The following is a 13,242-nucleotide window of genomic DNA, read 5'->3' on the forward strand; positions in this document are numbered from 1 at the left end:
GGTGGGGGTGAAACACTCCCAACTTACCCTCTGGCTGAGTGGCGCGCGGGCCCGGGCGGGAGAGAGGGTGGGCCGGCGGGAGGGCGGGGCGGTCTCGCTTCTCTAAGTAATGCCCGAGGAGCAGTGCCCCTTCCACCGCCCCTTCATTGCCCCCCGGAGCCGGGGGTTCAGGGAGGCGGCTGCGCCTGGCGGGCCTCGGGTGTTGCTTTGAGAAGCCCGTGTCTGTGGCCGCCCGGAGCGGAGTGGAGCAGGCAGGTTAATGAGCAGGGTGGAGGAGGCACTGCGAGGCCCCGCACCCTCTCTGCGCCCGCGGCCAGGGCGCAGCGGGCGAGGCTTGGGAGCGGGATTGGGCTGGCGGCGGCGGCGGCTCCCCCACCTACTTGCTGGCGGCGAGGCGCGGGGGCCTGGGGCCAGCCGCACAGCTCCCAGCTCCCTTTCCGACTCTTGCAAAGGAGCGAAACACGCCCCACCTCAGCCTCTTCCCTTTCGACTTATCCAACAGCCACTTTTAAGCTGTCATTAAAGACCTGGGGCGCTCCCCGTAGGTTTGGGGCAAGTCCGCGCGGGTCCAGCCAGCCTGGGGAAGGAGCGAGAAAGAAAGACTTGGGAGGGGCGGGTGGGAGGGGAGACGCGGGGAGAGGCTCTCGGGACCCCAGGGACCCCTCCCCACCCGCCCAGGCCATCGCCCGCCCTGCCTCGGAGCAAATTCACACAACTCCCTCTAGCGAGGCGCTCCACCTGGTAGGAGCTAGAGCAATGCCGGTCCCTAAGGCCCGCGAGGCGGGCGGGCGGAAAAAGTGAACTTGGGTCTCGGCCGCCCCCGCTGCCGTCACAATTCCGGCAATTCGGATCACCAGCGCTCTCTCGTTCCAAGTTTGCCAACCGCCATTCGTTCGCCCTCCGGGCTGCGCTGCCTCCGGCGCGCGGGGGCGGGCACCTCCGAAACTGGAAAAGCAGCCAAAGAGCTCGCCGGGTCCCGCTTTCCCATAGGAGACACTGTCCCACTTCCAGCCAAACGCCCGCCTCCGGCGCGCCCAGGCTCTGCGCGCGTCCTCGCGTCGCCGCCTCCTGCTCTGCGGGCCCAGGGGCAGCGTCCCCAGAGACGCCAGAGATCTCGGCTGTTTACTTGGCGGCACAGCCCGGCCACCTCCGGAGCTCGCACTGCATCCTAACTTTCTCCTCTTTCGGGCAGCCTGGCGCGCGGGCCAGCTCCGAGCCTCAGAGACTAGGGGAACCGATGGAGTCAGGTCCCAACAGCGCGACCCCGGGCCGGGCGGCCCTTCTGGGAGGCAGCCTTGCCAGCACGTGTGCGTCCTCGGATTTGTCTCCCAGTCCGAATTCTCTGCAGTTCGTCTGTGGGAGTCTTGTCAAATGTCCATTTCCCTCTCCCCGGCCCTGTCTTGCTTTCCAGCAGTTTATAATTTTACGCATCAATAGAAACGCATCCGTCAATTTGTAATTTTTTTTAAAAAAAGGGAGGAAGGAGGACAGGTCTCCGGGCCGCGTGGGCGTCTAAGTGGGAGTTGATGGTGTGTTCCCCAGCTATCAGTCCTCGCCCTCCGCATGCCTCCAGGCCTTGGACGCCGAGGAGCGTTGGGGAAACAACGCCAGGTGAGAACAAGTTACAGCAAGTCCCTGCCTCGCGGGCCCCCTCCTGCTCCTCGGGGAAACACACACACACACACACACAGACTCCCTACTGCTCTGCGCAGAAAACCATCACGCGAGGCGAGGAATCCGGAGGTCACACTCCTCGGGAATCGTCCCCAAGGTGCAGCGGCTTTGTTCAAACTGCACTGCCCACCGCACCCCTCAAAATATGTAGAAAGGCGTGTTTTGTTTTGTTTTTTCCCCCCCGGAGCCCAGGGCAGTAGGCAGCTAAGTTACACATGCGGACCCGCGCACACGAGCTGGCACACACCAGTCGCACACGGATAGTTCTGGAGGGCTGGCCCTTTGTCCCGGGATGCGCCTAGGTTTTCTGGCCGCCGGAACGCTAGGGCGAGAATTTCAGCGAGAGAACTCCGGTGGGCGCCAGTCAAGTTACCTACCAGGGGCTGCTCCCCCGCGGCCCTCACCGCGAGCGCAGTGAACCAAGGGGCTGTGCTCCCAGCTCCGCCTGGGGACTCAGGCCCACGCTCCAGCCCAGGAGTTTGAAGCCGCTCCCCGGGTCTCCCCACTTCCGCGGGCAGTGGGAGTCCCTCCGTCCCCCAGCTCCCTCCCTGCCCCGAGAGCTGCTTTGAATTGCTCGCAGTTTGCCGGAGGCGGTGTGCTGGGTTGGACGCTCCGGGAAACAAAGCAACCAAAAACAGCTCCCAGTTGACGTCAACTTATTTCCAGAAAAGAAAATAGTTTTGTGCTCCCAGGACAAAATAACCCCCAGGGCAGGTCTCCACTGGAAAAAGTCAGGGGGCGGGGGTGGGGAATAGCAGAACAAGAAAACCCCAAGCATAGTAACTTTTTAACGGACTTGGAAAAACAACAGTTTCAGATGCAGCCTGAACAGTTTGCAAACCACCGGCGGGACCTCCGCTTACGTTAGATACGAAAAAAGCACCTTGGAAAGTGTGCCTCGGCCTGATTATAGGGCGACTGTGAATCTGTTTCGTGGCACCACCTCCTGCAACGCTACCAAAATTCTTTGCTCATGATGATACTTCATCAAATATTGGGAAAGACCTCTTCAGATTAATACCTACAGTATTTACCAGGAAGAACACTCAGGGGGAAAAAAAAAAAAAAAAGCAGTTCTCCGACCAAAAAAAAAAAAGTTGCTTAATTTTTAAAACACAATACAAAATTACAGTTGAGTTCATAAAGGTTTAATAAGTGATCCCTTGAAAACATCCTGTGGTTCCATAAACTCAATTCCAAACTAAAAGAAATCACAAAAAGCTTTCTTCTTATTTTATTAGAGAGGCACCATTGGTTGACTTCTGCCTATCAACCCCATCCAGGATTCCTTCACTTTGATTCTGCCCTATCATGAAGTCCATTCAGCCCACCACTTAACTGACAGCTGCCAGTCACACCTTTGTAAGGAAGCTTTCTTTATTTCTTGTGCAGAATGCAAAGCTTCTTTGTATAAAAAACAATTCCAGTACTGTATGGAACATTTATTGAATTTTTTTTAACTCTCAGAAGTCTTTAAGCTATGCTAAGATGTTTACAATTTCAACAGGATGCTGCACATTTTTTGTCTCTTTCGTCATTATAAAGTAGCCATTATATATGTGTGTTTCTTCATTTCTTAGATTACTTGAAAGTAGTGACATGGCTATTTTGGAAAGAAAAACTGCAAATGTTTCGTCCTCAGTTTATAACCCACCTACTCCCATTTTCAGGTTCACAATTTATTAAAGGTTATGCTCTCAAGAAACATTCAGTTCTTTCTCCTTTTGGCTTCCAATCTTCTGAGTATTATCTGTTATGTAATTGATACAGTTGCTTTTCATCTGCCTGTTTCCTGTACTAAACCAATATACCTTTGTGGTTTAGGCTGGTACCTGGGACCTGGTGAGCACTCCAGTTGTTTACCTTGAACAAATGAATGAACAGGATCTGTGTTTAGTGAAATCCTATATTTAGCAAGAAACTTTGTGTGTGTGTGTGAAAAACCTAAAATATCATGGATCTGAATTTCTATCTTAAAAATCAGGAAGCTACCAAAATTCTTGGACAAATATATGGTGATGGAAGAAGAACTGACTGGGTGGTGAACACACGATGTGATGTATAGATGATGTATTACAGAATTGTACACCTGAAACCTATATAACTTTACTAACCATTGTCATCCCAATAAACTTAAAAAAATTTTTTTAAAATAGAAAAAACTCAGAACAAAATCAGAACAAGGCAACATTATTGTTTGCAAGTGAAAATGAATGTGATGACTGCTTTGGTTTATATTTCCCTACCGTGAATTCTCTTTCTAGTAGTACACACTGTAGGAAATTATTGCAGAAACAGAGTGAGTGACCAGGGAATGGAGGTATCTATGTACTAAGAGAGGTGGGTAGGGGAGGATTTAAACTGATAAATTCAAGGAATTGAGTGGGTTGTGGGGAAAAAGCATTTAGTTCATCACTTTAAGTCCCTTTTTAGTTTATAACTTGTTTTTAGTTCATTACCTTTAAGTCAGGCTCTCTTGATCACTGAAAGATTCATAAAGTATTTTGGAGGTAAAATACGAATTCCAATTGAAGCTATTATGACATATCTTTGTTTCAGAGTTTCAGTACTAAATTGTTCAATACAGTTGAAGACCATCTTGAGTAGTTTTTCTGAACTCAGATGACAACAAAACCTATGTAATCTAATTCTACAAAGTGGAAGTAAACAAAACTCCACAAGAACAGAAACTGTGTCTTATTTATTACTGCACCTCTGATTCATTTCCAGTACAGTTCCTTAGCATATTTTAGCAGAGAGCTGGCACACAGTAGACACTCAATAAACCTACAGATGTTTATGTGTGGAGAGAGAGCCTTGGACGTGGAAAGGTATGTCCACAAAAGGTATGTTGCAGACTGGTTAAAAGCCGTCCTTGAAACCAGACTGCCTGGGTTTGACTCCTTGTTTGGTCTTACCCGCCACCCTCTTTTATATCTCACTTCTCTCATTATTTTATTATCTGGATGATAATAAGAACCCCTACATCATAGGATTGTTGTGAGAATTAAAAGGGTTAATATGAGTAAAGGACGTAATATAGTGTCTGGAACATTAGTAAGCATCCAATTGTTAGCCTTTCCTTTTTAAGGCTCTAGTATTTTCCAGGCTTGATTATAAACAAGCAACCCAAGGCCAGAAGGCTCACAAAGTTTAAGGCATTTGCCCAAGGTCTCCCAGACTACCCTCCCAGGTAAGGCAGGAAAGTTTGGCTCCATATCTCACGCTTGAGCCACTTACCCAACCACATTCAGCTTCTAGGAACCAAAGAATGAAAAAATAAAACAACAACAACAACAACAACAAAACAAGGGAACTATTTGCCATCTTTAAAATAGTTCTGTATGTCATTTGATTTGGGAATCTTGGAAAGCCAGAATAGTACTAAGATAAGGCCTTAGACTTGTGAGCACAGCAGAAATGGCCTAAGAAAGAGTGTCACCTTTGTCACTTGGCACCTGAAAACACTGGTACTGTTTTCCTGGACTATTGGAAGTAGGGACCCATTTGTGTCTTAAAAGAATGACAGTAAAGAGTTTAGAGGCAAAAGGAATACCCACAAACCCAACCAGACTAGAGGTGTTTTCTACTAAAATCCTGGGCTGTTCTGCCTAAATCTCCTGGGGGCAAGGAGGGTAATACCTATTTTTATCTTTGATGCTTTGTTAAAAAACAGGTCAGCTTGAACTTAACACAGTGATTGACAAGAGTAGAATTTTCAGTTTCTTATTGCTACCTGATAACTATAATTCTTGATCTTTTTACCTAATAATCACCTACCCACTCGCCTAGGTGTTTTGAAAACAAGTAATGTGTGAGGGGAATGTAGTTTTCCTAAGTCAATTGTGTTTTCGTGTAGCTTAAAAGTGTGCTATCTCTCTTTGTTATAATATTCTGATAATGAAACTTTACTTGGTTAGTAAAGAAGTCAAATGTGAAGGCTGTCAAAGTTAAATGTAAAATTAATAATGATAATGGTTTCTTTATCTCCTTGTCATGTATTTTTAAAGGGTATGTGGTATTAAAGCAGATGTTAGTCCTATTATTAAAGAGCATTTATTTCAATGCCATTACAATACTAATTAAGATGGGAAAGGAAATAAAGATATGTGCTAATGTCATGTAACAAATACATATATTTTAAATAATGGAGGAGACTCTTACAATTGTCTCAGAACATAAAATATTCCTGAAACTACCCGCTACATTTTTTTAAAGCCTATTAAGTTAGTAAAAGCAAATAAAACAAACAACAAAAATGTAAAAAAAACCCAACACTTTATATTCGAATAATGGTATGAAAATGCTATTCTCGTATATTTTTTTTGTTGTCAGTATCAAGTAAGGTAGCCTTTTAAGAAAGCAATAGGCAACATCTCAAAAACCATAAAAACATTCACATTCTATGACCCAGAAATTTGTTTCTGGAAATTCATCTTCTTAAGGAATATCTTATTTGTATTTTGGTAAAGTTTGGTTTATTGCATCTAGATAACTTTAACAAATGAGTTTTACAGTACACATCACACAGTGTGCTCTAGAACTACATTTCACAATGCCTTGGAGACCTAGCTTTGTTTACAAAAGTTTAGATTGTAAGTATTTGTTGGATGAAGGAAGGAGGAAGTTCAATTAGGGAGAGTCGTGTTGTATAGCAATGTCAAGTGCTCTTTGATGAATAGCGATAAATGATGGTGAAGATAAAAGGGCAAAATAAGATCCATTTTAAATCTCCTGTTTCAATATCTTCATGACTTTGAGAAAGCTTAAGGACCAGATTTTGAAGCTCTAGATATCAGAAATTAGTATCTAGGTATATCGTGGCAATTCACAGGATGTACTGACGAGTGGGTATGTACCTGCCCCGTGGCTATGTTTCTAAATGAACTAAAACAGAAAAAAAAAAAAAATCCCCTTTTAAATACCCAGAAGCACTAACCCACATTTTGAACTAATTGACTTACTTTTTCTTAGGAAAGCTTAATTTAACTGGTAGGGGCACATGGGTTTATCTGAATATTTAAAGAAGCCCTGGGATGGGTTTGTTCTATTTCTTTAATTTGATGCCGGAGATCCAGGCTTTGTACCTGATGGAAGAGGACAGCCTTGGAGTGGGGCAGAGAGCAGGACACATTGTGACCTATCCCCTCTATTTTGGGATCTAAATGTGCAAAGCCAGGGCACGGTTGATACCAATAGCACTCATAATTTTTTATGTTTACTCTTCCTACAGTCTTTGCTTTGATTAGGGTACCCTGAGGGTCACATGTTGTCATTACTCCAAATAAAAACAGACTCCCTTGACAGTGATTGCATCTATTTGTTTTCCTATCTTTTCTCTCTTTATGTCTTAGTCCCTAAAACATAAAAAGAAAAACAAGGAAAGCTGTGGTTTATCATTCTTTTCTGATTATAAAAGAAGTCAGTCTTCATTGCAGAAGGTTTGGAAAGTATAGAAATCTGGTGCATATATATATATATATATATATGCACCATATTTCTTACTTGTTAACATTTAGTGAGTACTTGCTGCGGGTCTGGTCTTTTATGTTAACACTCTTAAGTCATTCTCATGAGTATGTGTGAGGATTGTTCCTCTTTTCCAGATGAGTAGAAACCCTGAGAGATTAAATAACTTGCCCAACATCACACAGCTACTGAGGGTGGGACTCTAGAGCACATATTTTCTTAACCAGACAAGTCCTTCAGTTCTATTTCCACTGCCCAGGAGAAAACAAAAACAAAAACAACACTCTTTACATTCAAGTGTATTTCTATGAATTCCATCTCACATGATTTACTGTTTAAGTACTACATGTTTCAAAACCCATAATTCAAAATATGTAATCAGTGGATTTTTGGCAAACTCTGCGAAGCACATGCAAAGAGGCAGGAAGAGCCGAAGATTCTCTCCAGGAACACGCCTGGCCTGACTCCAGGGAGGGGTGAAATTTCAGTAGGTCCATGTGGTCAATAGTTTGCCTTCTGCCTTTCTCGTAGTTACCTTATTTCCATCTGCTACAGAAAAAACACATTAATCTCTTCTTCACCTCTAGGAAGTTGAGTTGAACTGTCAGAGTTTGAGGAATGAACCTCAATTCAGGTCCTTTTTGCTGTCCATATGGTAAGGCATATAGAATACAGCTTTAAATGGATGATCACTGAAATGCCAGGCAAGTGTTTGCTCGGGCTAATGTTCCCAGTTCTGTGGTATTTTGGTCATTGAAAGGCTTTTTGTGCCTCAGCTCCATGTTTTAGTGGCTCACATGCTTTCTAAATTCACTATTAATTTAGCTTTCCTGGAATTATTGGCTTTTTAGATTAAAGCCTGAGGCGGTTTGTGTACTTGAGAGTGCATCAGAACCAACCAGAGTCACCTAGGGAACTTCTTTTAAAATGCAGATTCTTAGGGGCCAGCTCCAGAGATTCTGATTTAGTAGGTCTAAGGTACAAGCCCAAGAATGTACATTTTTTAAACACACAGCTCAAACAGTTTCATACTAATCTGACAACGCACCCCGAGAAACGGTGCCTCAAAAGCTAATATAATTTAGCAAGCAATAAAATAGTTTCCTCTCTAGCAGTGATTGATTACTAAATCATTTGGGGGCCATGAATTATTTGAAAATTGAATGAAAGTTATGAAACCTCTTCCTCAGAAGATGCACAAGCACAATTTTGTCTACAATTTTGAGGGGGATCGGGGTCAACTTGCATTCTTAAAGTGCTGTTATGTGGTCTCCAACACCATTTTAATACTCTTCCTCCCCCGGTCAAAAAGTCACCACAGCTCCTTTCTTTAGTTTCAAGTGCAAATTCCCAGGCATCTTGGCCCCCATCTAATTTCCCAATGTTCTTCATTGCATCTTTCTAACAGGAATCCAGCCCTCTGTGGGAGTGGGCTCCAGAGGGAACAGTGCTGGAAAGGGCAGAAACATGGCTGGGAGTCCCCAGGACACTGATCCTCAAACTTGAGTGTGTATCAGAATCCCCTGGAGGGCTTGTCAAAACACAGTGCTGGGCCCCCAGGATGTCTGAAGCAGCAGGTCCAGAGTGGGACCTGCGAATGTGCAATCTCTCAGGTGATGGTGATGCTGCTAGTTCCTGGAACTCCACTTTGAAAACCACTGGCCTAGGAGAAAGATAAACATATCCAAAGGGAAGAATCAGCCCAGGAAAGGAGGAAAGATGAGGATAGAGGTTGAGAGCATGGAGTCCAGTGAGCCTCATTGAGTCAATTCAGTAGGACCAGGGGAAGGAATCTTTCATATGACTATGGCCGAGCCTGTGATGGAGGAGTTGTGAGGAGGCTTGAACCAGCCCTAACAACCAGCTTCCTTTCTGACTAGAACATGTCTCCTCTCCCCCCCCCGCCCCCAAATTGTGTTGATTCTTTAATGCCTAGCTTCATGAAGCTTCCTGTTTCTTCATGAAGCGTCCTCCCACCATTGCAGTGTGAAGCCAACTATCACTGCTTCTGACCCTCATGGCCAGGCCCTACTGTCAGTGTCATCCACAGGATGGGGCACTGACCTTTGTCGTTTGGTGGTAAGTGGCAAGTTCTCAGGTTGCATTTGACTTTTCTTCCTCTACTCTTCACCCCTGGTTTCCTTCTGTTTGCCAGGCTTCACACTGCACAGTGACTCTCAACCTTGACCACCCCTTAGAATCACTAGGGGGAGCTTTTATAAAGTACCAAAGCCACTGAATAAGGGAGAAATGTTAGCACTCGCCACACCCTCCCCAAGAAAGAGAGCAAATAAGGTAAAATTCTAAAAAGTGTTTAACTTAGGTCACGTGGGATTCTCTCTACTTTTGCGTTTTGAATGTTTTTCCAATGAAAACGTGTATCGATGCCAGATCCCCATCCCCACCCTCTCTGACTCCTTAAAACAAAAGTGCCTGCAGCCATGTCTGAGGCCCCTGAGAGCCACTTGTACACTCTCTGGTTTTCTGTCTCTTAATTACTTCTTTTTACCCTTCTACAGGCCTCTCCTAAACTGCAGTATTCTTACCATTGACTGCATGTTAGAATCACCTGGAAAACTTGCAAAAAATACTGATGCCTAGGTCCTTTCTCTAGAGAATCTGATCCAATTGATCTGGGAAGTGGCCTGGGCATGGGGATTTTCCTAAGCTCTCTGGGTGATTCAAATGTGCAGCTAAGATTGAGAGCCACTGTTCTAGACTGGGAGGCCCATTCACACACATCTGTGAGTATTCAGGGGTCCTTAATATAAAGTCTTGGGGTTCCTGGGTGGTATTCAAGTGGTCTGTAAAGCTGCAGAAATTGTGTGCAAAATGTTCTATATATGTACATCTGTATATTTTCCTGGAACAAGGATTCATAGCTTTCAGCAGAATCTAAAGGGGAATAGTTTAAGAAACATTTGTATGAATATGAAAAAATAAGCACATGCATCCTCTATTGCTAGAAGTATAAATTGATAGTCTGTTTAGGGGACAATTTGGCAGTAGCTGTCAGCACGCAAAATGCACATCCCTTTCAACCCAGCAATTCATTTCTAGGAATCTAGGCTGCACACAAAGAAGAATGTTTGAGGATGTTCTTGAAGCATTATTTGTAATAAAGCATCATCAGATCCAATCTAATTCTAGAGGTGGATGGTGAATAAAGAATGTCTCATCTATTCAAGAGAATAGTAGCTGTAGATACAAAGTATAATGCAGGTTTGTGAGTACTGAGTGGAATGAGCTCCAAGGCCTTTTATTAAATGAGTAAAGAATATAAATGTAAAGTAGAGGTCACTTGTTGAAAAATACTGAACTAAAATGATTTATGCATATTTTACAAATGTACCTAACAAGCCTAAAAATACACAATAATGATCTTCCTACCACTCCCACCCTCCATTCTAGATATTTCAGTTATACTGCCAGACCTTCTAAGGAATGCTGCCTTAGAAAGGCAGTGGATGCTCACAGCCACTGAGGAAGGGACAGATGTCAAGTTCCATCACATGACCACCAGCCCTAACTGATTGGAAACCAGTCTGTAGGCTAATCAGAAGCTTGGATTTAAACTCCTGAGTCTGTTTCTCTAGGAATTATGACTAAAGTTAAGTCAACCAGTCGTAGTGAGAAGTCTGATCTCCCCATAATCTTGGCCCTCATCTAAATTCCCAACATTTGGGGGTGACCAGTTAGCTCAGTTGGTTAGAGTGTGGTGCTAATAACACCAAGTTGCCAGTTCGATCCCCGCATGGGCCACTCTAAGCTGTGCTCGCCTTAAAACAACAACAAAAACAACAACAACAAAAACAACAACAACAAAAAATAAATTCCCAACATTCTTCATCGTGTCTTCAGAGCCACTGAGGCAGCCCAGTTGTGCTCCTGAGTCCTGCTCCTGCTGAGAGCCTTGGTGGTGGGGGTGGTGGGCAGAGGCAGGCACTGCTCTGCATCAAGACTCACATTCCAATCTGGCCTTCAGGAAGCCTGATGCTCCGAGAATCCTGACCTTGGTTTTCAGTGAGGTTCCACTTCCATTATAGTCCCCGTGCAGCCCTATAGTTAACCACCCATAACTTAAATTTCTCTTGCTTACAACCAAGAAATCCAAAATATGCCTTCAATGTTTGACCAGGTCCATCTCCCAAATTTCAGACTCAGTGAAAGTCACTGCAATTCACCCTTTATCCAAGATTGAAAACCGGACAACATCTCTTCCTTCTCCTCCTTCATACTCCTTCGTACCTGCTACTTCTACTGAAGCACCAATTCTAACTAAAGACTTGCTTTAAATCCATCTATCATATCTTCATCCAAGTATGAATTGTCTTTCCCTTCATAATAGCTTAGACTGCCATAAGAAAATACCACAGACTGGGTGGATTAAACAACAAAAATTTATTTTTGCACAGTTCTGGGGGCCGGGAAGTCCAAGATCAAGGTTCTGTCGGAGTTGTTTTCTGGTGAGACCTCTCCTCCTGGCTTGTGGATAGCTGCCTTCTCTCTGTATCCTCACATGGCTTCTTCTCTATTTGTGTGTGGAAAGAGAGAGAGATATCTGGTGTCTCCTTATAAGAACAGCAGTTCTGTTGGATTAGGGCCCACCCTTAAGACGTCATTGAACCTAATTATCTCCTAAAGGCCCAGTCTCCAAATACAGCTACACTGGGAGTGAGGTCTTCAACATATGGATTTGGGGAGGGGGAACACAATTCAGTTCATAACCTCCTCCAAACCTGCTCCTCCCTTTGTTCTCGTCTCTGCAGTGCAGCCAAGCTAGGAACCCAACAGTCACCTTCACTGGTCCCTCATGTTCACGTCAAATTAGTCCCATTCAGCCCCTGCTCTGCAGCACCAATGGCATCACCCTGATTCAGGCCACCTCCACTGTTCTGTGACTCAGGGAACAGAGTGGAAGCTGAGCATGAAGCATACCTCCCACAGAAGAGGGAGCTGCTCCACATGCATCCAGGCTGTGATTAGTTTCTTGTCCTTGGAAAGCCATGGGATGCCTATGCATCCTTGAACTCTTGTGTCTCTTCCTTGGAAACCTACAAGCCCAGATTCAAATGTGCTCCCTGCCTACTCTTTTAGTGGCGCTCATCATCATCCCCCAACTCCCACCCCAACCTCTAGCTACCAGAAGTAGCCGTTTTTCCTTGAAACCTTTCCTCTTTTAGCCTGTATACCTTGGCTCATATTCCCTTAGCCCGACAACCGCTTACTCAATGGCTGAACTCCGAGATCTTCTTGGAATGTTACTTCCTCTCAGAAGACTTTTCTGACTTCAGCAGGTTTGGAGTTCCCTTTATAGCGAGAGGGTATTATGTAATGGTTAAGTGCTTGGGCTCTGGTACTAAACAACTTGGATTTGAATTCTGGCTCTGCCACTTCCGTGTTGTGTTATTTTGGCAAAATTCTTCACCTCTCTATGTCCATGTCTTTGTTTGTAGAATGGGGGATTGTTGTGACGATTGAGTTAATAGAACAGTGCCTGTCACACTATAAGTGCTTAATAAATGGTAGCCAAGATCGTGATCCTGTGTAGTACCCATAGCCCTGCCCACTGAATTGTAAGCCTTCCAGTCTCCACTCAAGCCCTCTGAGGCACTTTCTCTGACTTCCTACAACCAGTCTCCCCTATGCTTCCTGGCATTCTAGACAGACCCATGTTTTAGCAGTTGCATGTATTGTTATTGCTATTCTCTTCTTAACTAGACTCTTTGGCCTTCATAAAAAGAGAGGAGCTTAATTTCTTTTCTTTTGTGTTCACCTTGCCTAGCATAGTTACTGTTACATAGAAGGTACGCAATAGATGTCTGTAGCATGTGTTGCAATTGTGAATTTATTTGCTGGCATCACCCATTAGTATGTGAGTTCCTTGAATCCATCTTATTCTTTGTATAAGGAGGGGCAGCGAGGTGATAAGTTAGACTGAACACAGACTTGGAGCCAACAGCCTTTAAATCATGGCTGTGTCACTTCCTAGCTGTGTAACCTTGAAGAAGTCACTCTTTCAGTCTCATTCCAATGAACTTGACCACGCCCGTAGCCTGGGCTCTAGCTCTCTGCACTGTGCCTTACATCTGGACCATC

At 44.6% G+C, this 13,242-nt stretch overlaps 1 protein-coding gene and 1 long non-coding RNA gene across 4 annotated transcripts in view; one reads left to right on the plus strand and one right to left on the minus strand.

Moving 5' to 3' along the window:
* Positions 1-13,242, minus strand: part of KCTD1 (potassium channel tetramerization domain containing 1) — a 168,580-nt gene that overhangs the window by 85,947 nt on the left and 69,391 nt on the right. The window contains exon 1 of one of the 3 annotated variants that reach the window (XM_074340209.2): positions 2,052-2,072. The exons of 1 other annotated variant lie outside the window; for it this stretch is intronic. The gene's annotated coding sequence lies outside the window, so the exon portion shown is untranslated. Of the gene's footprint in view, positions 1-27; positions 493-2,051; positions 2,073-13,242 lie in introns of those variants that run through there. One more of the 3 variants, XM_074340208.2, reaches the window with a different exon arrangement.
* Positions 1-13,242, plus strand: part of LOC141573153 (uncharacterized) — a 55,626-nt gene that overhangs the window by 1,015 nt on the left and 41,369 nt on the right. The window lies entirely within an intron of this gene.

The sequence above is a fragment of the Rhinolophus sinicus genome, chromosome 4 (assembly GCF_057876585.1).
Source record: "Rhinolophus sinicus isolate RSI-liver-muscle chromosome 4, RSI-T2T, whole genome shotgun sequence".
NCBI lineage: Eukaryota > Metazoa > Chordata > Mammalia > Chiroptera > Rhinolophidae > Rhinolophus > Rhinolophus sinicus.